The following is a 10,128-nucleotide window of genomic DNA, read 5'->3' on the forward strand; positions in this document are numbered from 1 at the left end:
ATGGCCTTTAAGAGAATAGAATTCAATCAAATAATAATTAATCAAGCATGATAATTAATGGTATTGAAACTAGAATTAAAGAGATGGTAACTAGCTAGTACTATACTTAATTACTTACCTTGGGTCGAAACCAATGCAGCTTTTGTTTCCATTTGCCTGGAACCGTTTTGATGAACTTTTGCCAAGCCCTGCCCACCAGCAAAGAAAATGAATAAAGGAGTAATTAACTAGTTGATATCAGGAAATGACGAACTAAAGTGGCCGACATATAGTTCAATAAGGATTGAAATTACCTGTTGACTATTGATATGTCCATTTTGCATCATGCTTTTATATCAATATTTATTGCCTTATGGGCTGTTATTACGCATTATGTCATGATACTTATGCCTATTCTCTCTTATTTTACAAGGTTTACATAAAGAGGGAGAATGCCGTAGCTGGGATTTTAGGCTGGAAAAGGAGCAAATATTAGAGCCCTATTCAGCACAGCTCCAAAAGCCCTGAAACTTCACGGAAGTAATTTTCAGAATATATAAAAAATACTAAGCACAAGAAGTTCCAGAGGGGGGCCACACCCTGCCCACGAGGGTGGGGGGCGCGCCCTACACCCTGGGAGCGCCCCCTGCCTCATGGGTCCCCTGGTGGCCCTCCGATGCCCATCTTCTGCTATATGGAGTATTTCGTTGAGGAAAAAAATCATAAGCAAGCTTTCGGGACGAGACTCCGCCGCCACGAGGCGGTAACCTTGGCGGATCCAATCTAGGGCTCCGGTGGAGCTGTTCTACCGGGGACACTTCCCTCCGGGAGGGTGAAATCATCACCATCGTCATCACCAAGGCTCCTCTCATCGGGAGGGGGCCAATCTCCATCAACATCTTCACCAGCACCATCTCCTCTCAAACCCTAGTTCATCTCTTGTATCCAATTCTTGTCTCTAAGTCTGGGATTGGTACCTGTGGGTTGCTAGTAGTGTTGATTACTCCTTGTAGTTGATGCTAGCTGATTTACTTGGTGGAAGATCATATGTCCAGATCCTATATGCATATTAATACCTGACTAGTAAGCATGCACGTGCAACACATGCATTATAATTTGCAATAAAACATCTATTTTGAATCTTATTTCTCTTTTAGGAAGTTTTATTACCGAGCCATTTAAGAAATCAGAATTCGTCAATTACAATGACATAAGAGAATAATTTATTAGAATACAAAATAAACTGAAAAATATGGCTTATACTCCAGTAAGAGACATCATCAACCATACTGATGCACAAGTAAAGTTCATCTATTAAATCATCATTTGTTGGATTGGCAGACAGTGAAAGGAGAAATAGTTGCAAGAAGAGCTTAACTTATGATTCAAAATCAGACAATCCGTGGGATCTATGTCATTTCCGTCATCTTGCATCTCATTGTTTCTTATGTTATCATCATTCAGTTCCGAGTCTAGTAAAATGGTAGCTAGTTATATAAATATTTTCAATAAATTTGTTTATCAACTTTTATAGATAGTTTATAAAAATCTACAACTCAAAAAATAAATATAAAAGCTTTTAAAATCATCAAATCATAAATCAGACATAGCGCACAAAATAGACTGCATCCTCTTAACAGATTTTTTTTGTTTGGACAACGCCGCACTCGTTCACTCACAGTCTCTCTGACCACTGTCTAATACTACTCCCCACCGCCCCCTCAGATTTCTCTGGTCACTTCCCCACCGCCCCGTCACAATTCTCCCCCATTCCCCATCCTACCATGGTCGTCAGCTCCCTCTCTCCATCACCGGCTCTCCATGGTCAGGCCGCCACTCCCCTTCGTTCCCACTACCGGCGCGAGGTCCGCAGCCCCTGCTCTTCCTCCTCTTCATGTTGAATCTGGTCGCGGAAGTGGCCGAGGAGGCCCTCGAGCTCGGCATGCTCGCGCGAGCAATCCAATAGTAGGCGCCGTCAGAGGCGGACGCGGAGGCACGGAACTCGCACGCCCCTGCTCTACCCTGCTCCCTCTTCGAATCTGGTCGCCGAAGTGCTCGAGGAAGCGCTAGAGCTCGGCATGCTCGCTTGCGAAGCCGGCCCCTTCTCTCCTCCTGAATCCTGATGCGAGGGAGGTCCCCCATCGCTGATGGAGGCGTACCAGAAAGTGCAGGAGTTCGACTTGTCCAGCGGCGCTGATTGGAAGACGACCGCCAACGTCCTCTTCACGGTGCCCCCAAGCACAAGGAGTTCGGGTGAGCATTAGGAAGTAAACTAATTTCTAGGGGACATGAGCCCGGACAGTTATTGTTCGAGGATAGCTGAAGCGAATAGCACATCTCGTTGCAAATTTATCACCATACACCAGTATGATTGATATATGATATGGGATGGGATAGGAATGCACTGCTTGAATATTAAAATTTATAGGTAATTCTTTTCTGTCATAGATGTTTCATTGGTAGAATCTATCAGTTGAGTTTGACATGAACCCTGTTCGTGGAGCACACAGATCATGGAAAAATTATGGTGCGTTTTGTTCAGTTTTATTTGCCTAATAACCATACCCTTCTGCTAGGAATTACCCACTAATTCTGTGAGAATCCTACTCCGCTAATTCCAAGCTCTGAGAGGATTTTCCTTTCTCATACTGAGATAGCAATAGAAGTTGATTTAAATCTTATATATGTGACTCTTATTTTGTTCACGTTCAACAAATCATGTCTGGACTGAAGCTAGGAAAGTTCCCTGTGTGTTCTAATAATAAGGTCATGGAAATACAAATGGCATATTTCGTCAGGATGAGAAGGCGAGACGAAGATCAATATCTGCTCGGGGGCCATCTTGTGTTCTGCGTGGCGCTGCCTTCGCCGCCGCCCGGCGGTGAGGGCACCGAGTTGTGTCTCATGCATCGCTACCTGACATCCACTCTAGGAACCGGGCTTGGCGGCCAATGGGGCCAGGAAGGTCCCAGATCGGAGGTCCCTACTTGCCAACTCGCAGTTAGTTTGCATGATACAGTTAGTTGAATTTGTTCCTTAAGTAGAATGCAATTAATCACGTATGGCCATTAATACAATCAGATCGTTGGGGCATGCATAAATATACTTGAATTTTAAATTAGCGTGTCAAGAGGTTTAGTTAGTGTCGCTCCCTGCTGTAATTATAGCTGGATATGTCATTCCTGTTCTTAAAACTTAACAATCAGATGTACAGAAATTTGGTAGATAAGCTGACATTTGAAGGGGCAGTAAACATTAAACATTTCAGATGGTGATTGGGAATATCTGATATGTCCCCATTGTGTGTTTCCTGTTGTAGATAAATCTGCTTGCAAGGCTCTCGATGATATATCCATTTTCATCAATTGCTCAAGGGTGTGGTCAGTTGGAGAAGACATTACTATGATTGTTTTTTCAGGTGATGAATTGTAACCTTATATCCTTTATTACTTGAAATTCAAAATCATTGGAAACAGTCCGTAATTACTTTGGAGAGAATCCTTTATTATTTGCTGTCTTGTTCATGTTTAGCATAGGATGTATATCATTAAAACCATCATGCTATATTATTGTTCATGTTCAGCATAGGATGTGCTTTATTATATGTTAGACAATTGCTGCCTATATATTATTAGTATGTAGACTGGAGATATTTTTCTAGATTGAAACTGCACAAATAAGCTATTTATGGTATAGTTACCCAAGTATAACTGTTACAGTACTAAATCTTGTCCTGAGATCAATCAACAAAAGTTCCTAATTGCTGATTTATTAGACGGACTGCTATTTCATAGAACTGAAAAGAATATGTATCCATTGTTCTCTCAAAGTTTCTCTTTGGCCAAGATCAATTGATATGTCTAAAGTTCCAAGTGAAATATGAAATAAATGCACATGAACAAATCTAGGGGTGCAGTATTCTTATGGTATTTTTAGCTGGGGTGTTTTTTTCATGGCTAGGTATCACCTGAAATTTGTGCACTTAAAATCCAAAATCTGCTCATTGTATTTAGAACAGAGTCTATTTGAACATTGATTTAGATAGAGGCATGAAGCGCACCATGTAACCATTATTGTCCGTGCTAATTAGGAGAACAAGAAGAAGAGATATCTAATATACTATGTATTAGTATTAAAATCTTGCCTGGTGTTTTAGAGGATGGCGAAGGAGGTGTAGGGAGCTGACGGCATATCCGCGGTGAGTGGTGATGGAGGAACAGCCGCACACTTGATGGCTTGGTGCAGGGCGGTGAGGGCGCCGACCAGGAAGGCGATGCCATTGCCGAGCGTCGAGGTCGTCATCTCGGAAGCCGACGATGCTTCCGTACGGCGAGGGGATAAGCCTAGGGATCTCTTGCTTATTTTATGGGATATATGTTATGTTTTTCTTTGCATGGCCTGCGTGGTGCGTGATTGTAGGGGTTTTGGTCGAGCCCGCGTGGAGTCTATGATGCGGTGGGGCGGTGGACCATGGTCAGTCAACCTTAATTGCTGGGTGCACACCAGAGACACATGAGATAAAGGCTATCCGTTGGATTGAGATTAGTGGGTCTAATCATGGGGTTGTAATGGGTCTGTGTATGTTCTGAGGGGTGCGTTTAGTGAAGTTCTTGTTGGATTGTTTAATAGTAGTGTAGATAACCCACAAGTATAGGGGATCGCAACAGTTTTCGAGGGTAGAGTATTCAACCCAAATTTATTGATTCGACACAAGGGGAGCCAAAGAATATTCTCAAGTATTAGCAGCTGAGTTGTCAATTCAACCACACCTGGAAACTTAATATCTGCAGCAAAGTGTTTAGTAGCAAAGTAATATGATACTAGTGGTAACGGTAGCAAAAGGTAATGATAGCAAAAGTAATGTTTCTGGTGTTTTGTAGTGATGATAGCAATAGCAATGGAAAAGTAAATAAGCGAGGAACAATATATGGAAAGATCGTAGGCAATGGATCAGTGATGGAGAATTATGCCGGATGCGGTTCATCATGTAACAGTCATAACCTAGGGTGACACATAACTAGCTCCATTTCATTGATATAATGTAGGCATGTATTCCGAATATAGTCATACATGCTTATGGAAAAAAACTTGCATGACATCTTTTGTTCTACCCTCCCGTGGCAGCGGGGTCCTTACGGAAACTAAGGGATATTAAGGCCTCCTTTTAAAAGAGTACCAGAACAAAGCATTAGCACATAGTGAATACATGAACTCCTCAAACTACGGTCATCACTGTTAAGTATCCTGATTATTGTCATCTCGGGGTTAACGGATCATAACACATAATAGGTGACTATAGACTTGCAAGATAGGATCAAGAACTCTCATATATTGATGAAAACATAATAGGTTCAGATCTGAAATCATGGCACCCGGGCCCTAGTGACAAGCATTAAGCATAGCAAAGTCATAGCAACATCAATCTCAGAACATAGTGGATACTAGGGATCAAACCCTAACAAAACTAACTCGATTACATGATAGATCCCATCCAACCCATCACCGTCCAACAAGCCTACGATGGAATTACTCACGCACGGCGGTGAGCATCATGGAATTGGTGATGGAGGATGGTTGATGATGACGATGGCAACGGATTCCCCTCTCCGGAGCCCCGAACGGACTCCAGATCAGCCCTCCCGAGAGGTTTTAGGGCTTGGCACGGCTCTGTATCGTAAAACGTGATGAATCCTTCTCTCTGATTTTTTTCTCCCCGAAATCAAATATATAGAGTTGGAGTCGGAGGAGCTCTAGGGGGGCCACAAGGTAGGGGGCGTGCCCCCCACCCTCGTGGACAGGTGGTGGGCCCCTAGCCTTCATCTTTTGCCAGGATTTTTTATTATTTCTGAAAAGTTGTTCCATGAAGTTTCAGGTCATTCCGAGAACTTTTGTTTCTGCACATAAATAACACCATGGTAATTCTGCTGAAAACAATGTCAGTCCGGGTTAGTTCCATTCAAATCATGCAAGTTAGAGTCCAAAAAGGGGGCAAAAGTGTTTGGAAAAGTAGATACGACAGAGACGTATCAACTCCTCCAAGCTTAAACCTTTGCTTGTCCTCAAGCAATTCAGTTGATAAACTACAAGTGATAAACAAAAACTTTTACAAACTCTATTTGCTCTTGTTGTTGTAAATATGTAAAGCCAGCATTCAAGTTTTCAGCAAAGATTATAACTAACCACATTCACAATAACGCTTAGGTTTCAAGTTTACTCATATCAATGGCATAATCAACTAGCGAGCAATAATAATAAATCTCGGATGACAACACTTTCTCAAAACAATCATAATATGATATAACAAGATGGTATCTCGCTAGCCCTTTCTGAGACCGCAAAACATAAATGCAGAGCACCTTTAAAGATCAAGGACCGACTAGACATTGTAATTCATGGTAAAAGAGATCCAGTCAAGTCATACCCAATGTAAACTAACAATAATGAATGCAAATGACAGCAGTGCTCTCCAACTGGTGTTGTTTAAGAAGAAGATGATGACTTGGCATAAAAGTAAATAGATAGGCCATTCGCAGAGGGAATCAGGAATTTATAGAGGTGCCAGAGCTCGGTTTAGAAACAGAGATGAATAATATTTTGAGCGGTATACTTTCATTGTCAACATAACAACCAAGATATGGCGATATCTTCCATGCTACACACATTGTAGGTGGTTCCCAAACAGAATGGTAAAGTTTATACTCCCCCTTCCACCAACAAGCATCAATCCATGGCTTGCTCGAAATAACAGTGCTTCCAACTAACAAGAGTCCCATGGGGAGTTTTGTTTTCAATTATTTTGGTTTAGTTTGCATAAAGCATGGGACTCGGCATCCCGGTGACCAGCCACTTTCTCGTGAGTGAGGAGCGGAGTCCACTCCTCTTGAGAATAACCCGCCTAACATGGAAGATACAGACAGCCCTAGTTGATACATGAGCTATTTGAGCATACAAAACAGGATATTTATTTGAAGGTTTAGAGTTTGGCATATACAAATTTACTTGGAACGGCAGGTAGATACCACATATAGGAAGGTATAGTGGACTCATATGGAATAACTTTGGGGTTTAAGGGAGTTGGATGCACAAGAAGTATTCCCGCTTAGTACAAGTGAAGGCTAGCAAAAGACTGGGAAGCGACCAGCTAGAGAGCGACAACAGTCATGAACATGCATTAAAATTAATCAACACCGAATGCAAGCATGAGTAGGATATAATCCACCATGAACATAAATATCGTGAAGGCTATGTTGATTTTGTTTCAACTACATGCGTGAACATGCACCAAGTAAAGTCACTTAAATCATTCAGAGGAGGATACCACCCTATCATGCCACATCACAACCATTTTAATAGCATGTTGGCACGCAAGGTAAACCATTATAACTCATAGCTAATCAAGCATGGCACAAGAAACTATGATCTCTAGTTGTCATTGCAAACATGTTTATTCATAATAGGCTGAATCAGGAACGATAAACTAATCATATTTACAAAAACAAAAGAGGTCGAGTTCATACTAGCTTTTCTCATCTCAGTCAGTCCATCATATATCGTCATAATTGCCTTTCACTTGCACGACCGAACGATGTGAATAATAATAATAGTGCGAGTGCATTGGACTAAGTTGGAATCTGCAAGCATTCAATAAACAGGAGAAGACAAGGCAATATGGGCTCTCTTGTCTGATCAACAATTATGCATATAAGAGCCACTTCAACAGTTTAATCATGGTCTTCTCCTATCGACCCCCAAAGAAAATAAAATAAATAAAACTATTTACATGGGAAAGCTCCCAACAACCAAAAGGAGAACGGGAAATCTTTTTGGGTTTTCCTTTTAATTACTACTACATGCATGGAAATTAAATCTAGCTAAAAGCTACAACTAGTTTTTTTGGTTTTTCTTAAGGTTTATTAAATACACAAGAAGAAAGAATAAAAAGGAAAATAAACTATCATGGATGATACAATGAAAAAGTATGAGCACTGACATCTAGCAATGAGTGTGTGAACATGAATGTAATGTCGGTGGGAAATACGTACTCCCCCAAGCTTAGGCTTTTGGCCTAAGTTGGTCTATGGCCACAGCTGGCCTGGCGGATATCCATAATAGTAGTTGGGGTCGTACTGCGAAGAAGAAGACTCCGATTGCCACTGGTTGGCAATCATCTCCGGATCCCACTGGTAATTAGACCGTCGTGGAGGATCAACTTGTGGTTCCGGCTCTGACTCTGTGGCTGATGTAGGGTTCCGATAGGCGTGAATAACCTCTAATGTAACAAGGTACTAGCCTGCAGATAAATCAAACAAGGAAGGAGCAGGCAGGGTAATAGTCTCAGGATGATGTTTATCAAAGAATAATTTGTATTTAAGCTCTCCTTCCCTATTCTTAACAATAAAATCATGTGCCACCATACTCTAATAATCTAAATAAACACGAGGCGGCACTTTTTCTTCCTTCTCATAATGCCTAATAGGTATGTTAAAATGTGCAGCTAGGCGTGAAGTATAGATGCCTCCAAAGATGGGCCCTTTGTACGGTTCAGACTTAACCGTTTAGCAATAATGCCGCCCATACTAACAGAGTTATCATTGAATAAACCGTGGAGCAAAATAATAATATCAGGAACACTAAGGTTCCCACAGTTTCCGCAACCAATTAAGCAACGACTAGCAAATAATGCAAAATAGCGTAAAACAGGAAAATGTATGCTAGTGATTCGTGCATCGAAAACCTTCCTTGTTTCCCCTACAGTGATGGTATCAATAAACCCATCCACATCCTCGTGATGTGGTTCCTCTGTCTTGCCCTCGAAAGGGACTAAACAAACCCGACAAAAATCATAAAGTGACATCTCCTTATGCTCATCATATAAATAAAACTCCACCGTAGGTGGTGAGCTCCTAGAATGGAAATGAAAGTTTTGCATAAAGATATTTGTGAGCAAGAGATACTGATCACGTTGGTCGTGGAGGAAAGCGGTGAGGCCTGCATTTTTAGCCAACTCATAAAAATCTTCATAAATCCCGGCCGCTCTCAAGAAATCATCGGAAGGCCATTCACACGACCGAACCTCCGCGGTGCGAGGTAGATTATACTTGGGCTTCTTTGCCTTTTTCCGTCGAGCTTCGGCTCGATGAGCCCCTCAAAAGTCTCTTTATCATTTTCTGAAAAATTCTGAAATTTTTAGTAACTTCAAAACAAAAGTAAACCAAACTCAACAATATTGATAGCAACTACTCCTACAAGTGCCTAGAGCCTATATCATGCATCAAAACTACTTAGAACCATATAATTTTGACATGCAAGCTCAAGAACATGGTCACCTAGGCAGCACAAATTTGCAATGAATAAAGCACTAGAACAAAAACTAATTGGACCAATGGAGGAGTCACATACCAAGGAAACAATCTCCCCAAGCAGTTTTGTGAGAGGTGCTTTGAGCAAGGAGATCGAAAATGGCAGCAAAACGAGCCTGGACTCGGGTTTGAGCTGGTTATTCATGTTTGTGGGAGGAAGAAGAAGTGTGTGGGTGAAAGGATAAGTGGAGGAGGGCCACCGTGGGCCCACGAGGTAGGGGGCGCGCCCAGGGGGGTAGGGTGCGCCCTCCACCCTCGTGGCCAGGTGGATGACCCCCCTGTTGTGTTCTCAATGCCAAATATTCTCAAATATTCTAGAAAATCATATTTAAATTTCAGGGCATTTGGAGAACTTTTATTTTCGGGGTATTTTTATATTGCACGGATAATCAGATAACAGAGAGAAAAATTTTTATTTTTATTTTATTTAATATAAATAACAGAAAGTAAAAGTGGGGTACAGAAGGTTGTGCCTTCTAGTTTCATCCATCTCATGCTCATCAAAAGGAATCCACTAACAAGGTTGATCAGGTCTCATTAACGAACTCATTCTGAATAACATGGAACTGGCGAAATTTCGAATAACACTATGTTACCTCAACGGGGATATGGACATCCCCAATAACAAGAATATCATATTTCTTCTTGACAGTAGGAAGAGGAAATTCAAAACCTCCAAATATAATCGATGGAATTTTTCCAATAGAATTGATATTGTGGACTTGAGGTTGTTTCCTCGGAAAGTGTATCGTATGCTCATTACCATTAACATGAAAAGTGACATTGCCTT

This window comes from Triticum dicoccoides, chromosome 6A (assembly GCF_002162155.2).
Source record: "Triticum dicoccoides isolate Atlit2015 ecotype Zavitan chromosome 6A, WEW_v2.0, whole genome shotgun sequence".
In the NCBI taxonomy this organism is placed as follows: domain Eukaryota; kingdom Viridiplantae; phylum Streptophyta; class Magnoliopsida; order Poales; family Poaceae; genus Triticum; species Triticum dicoccoides.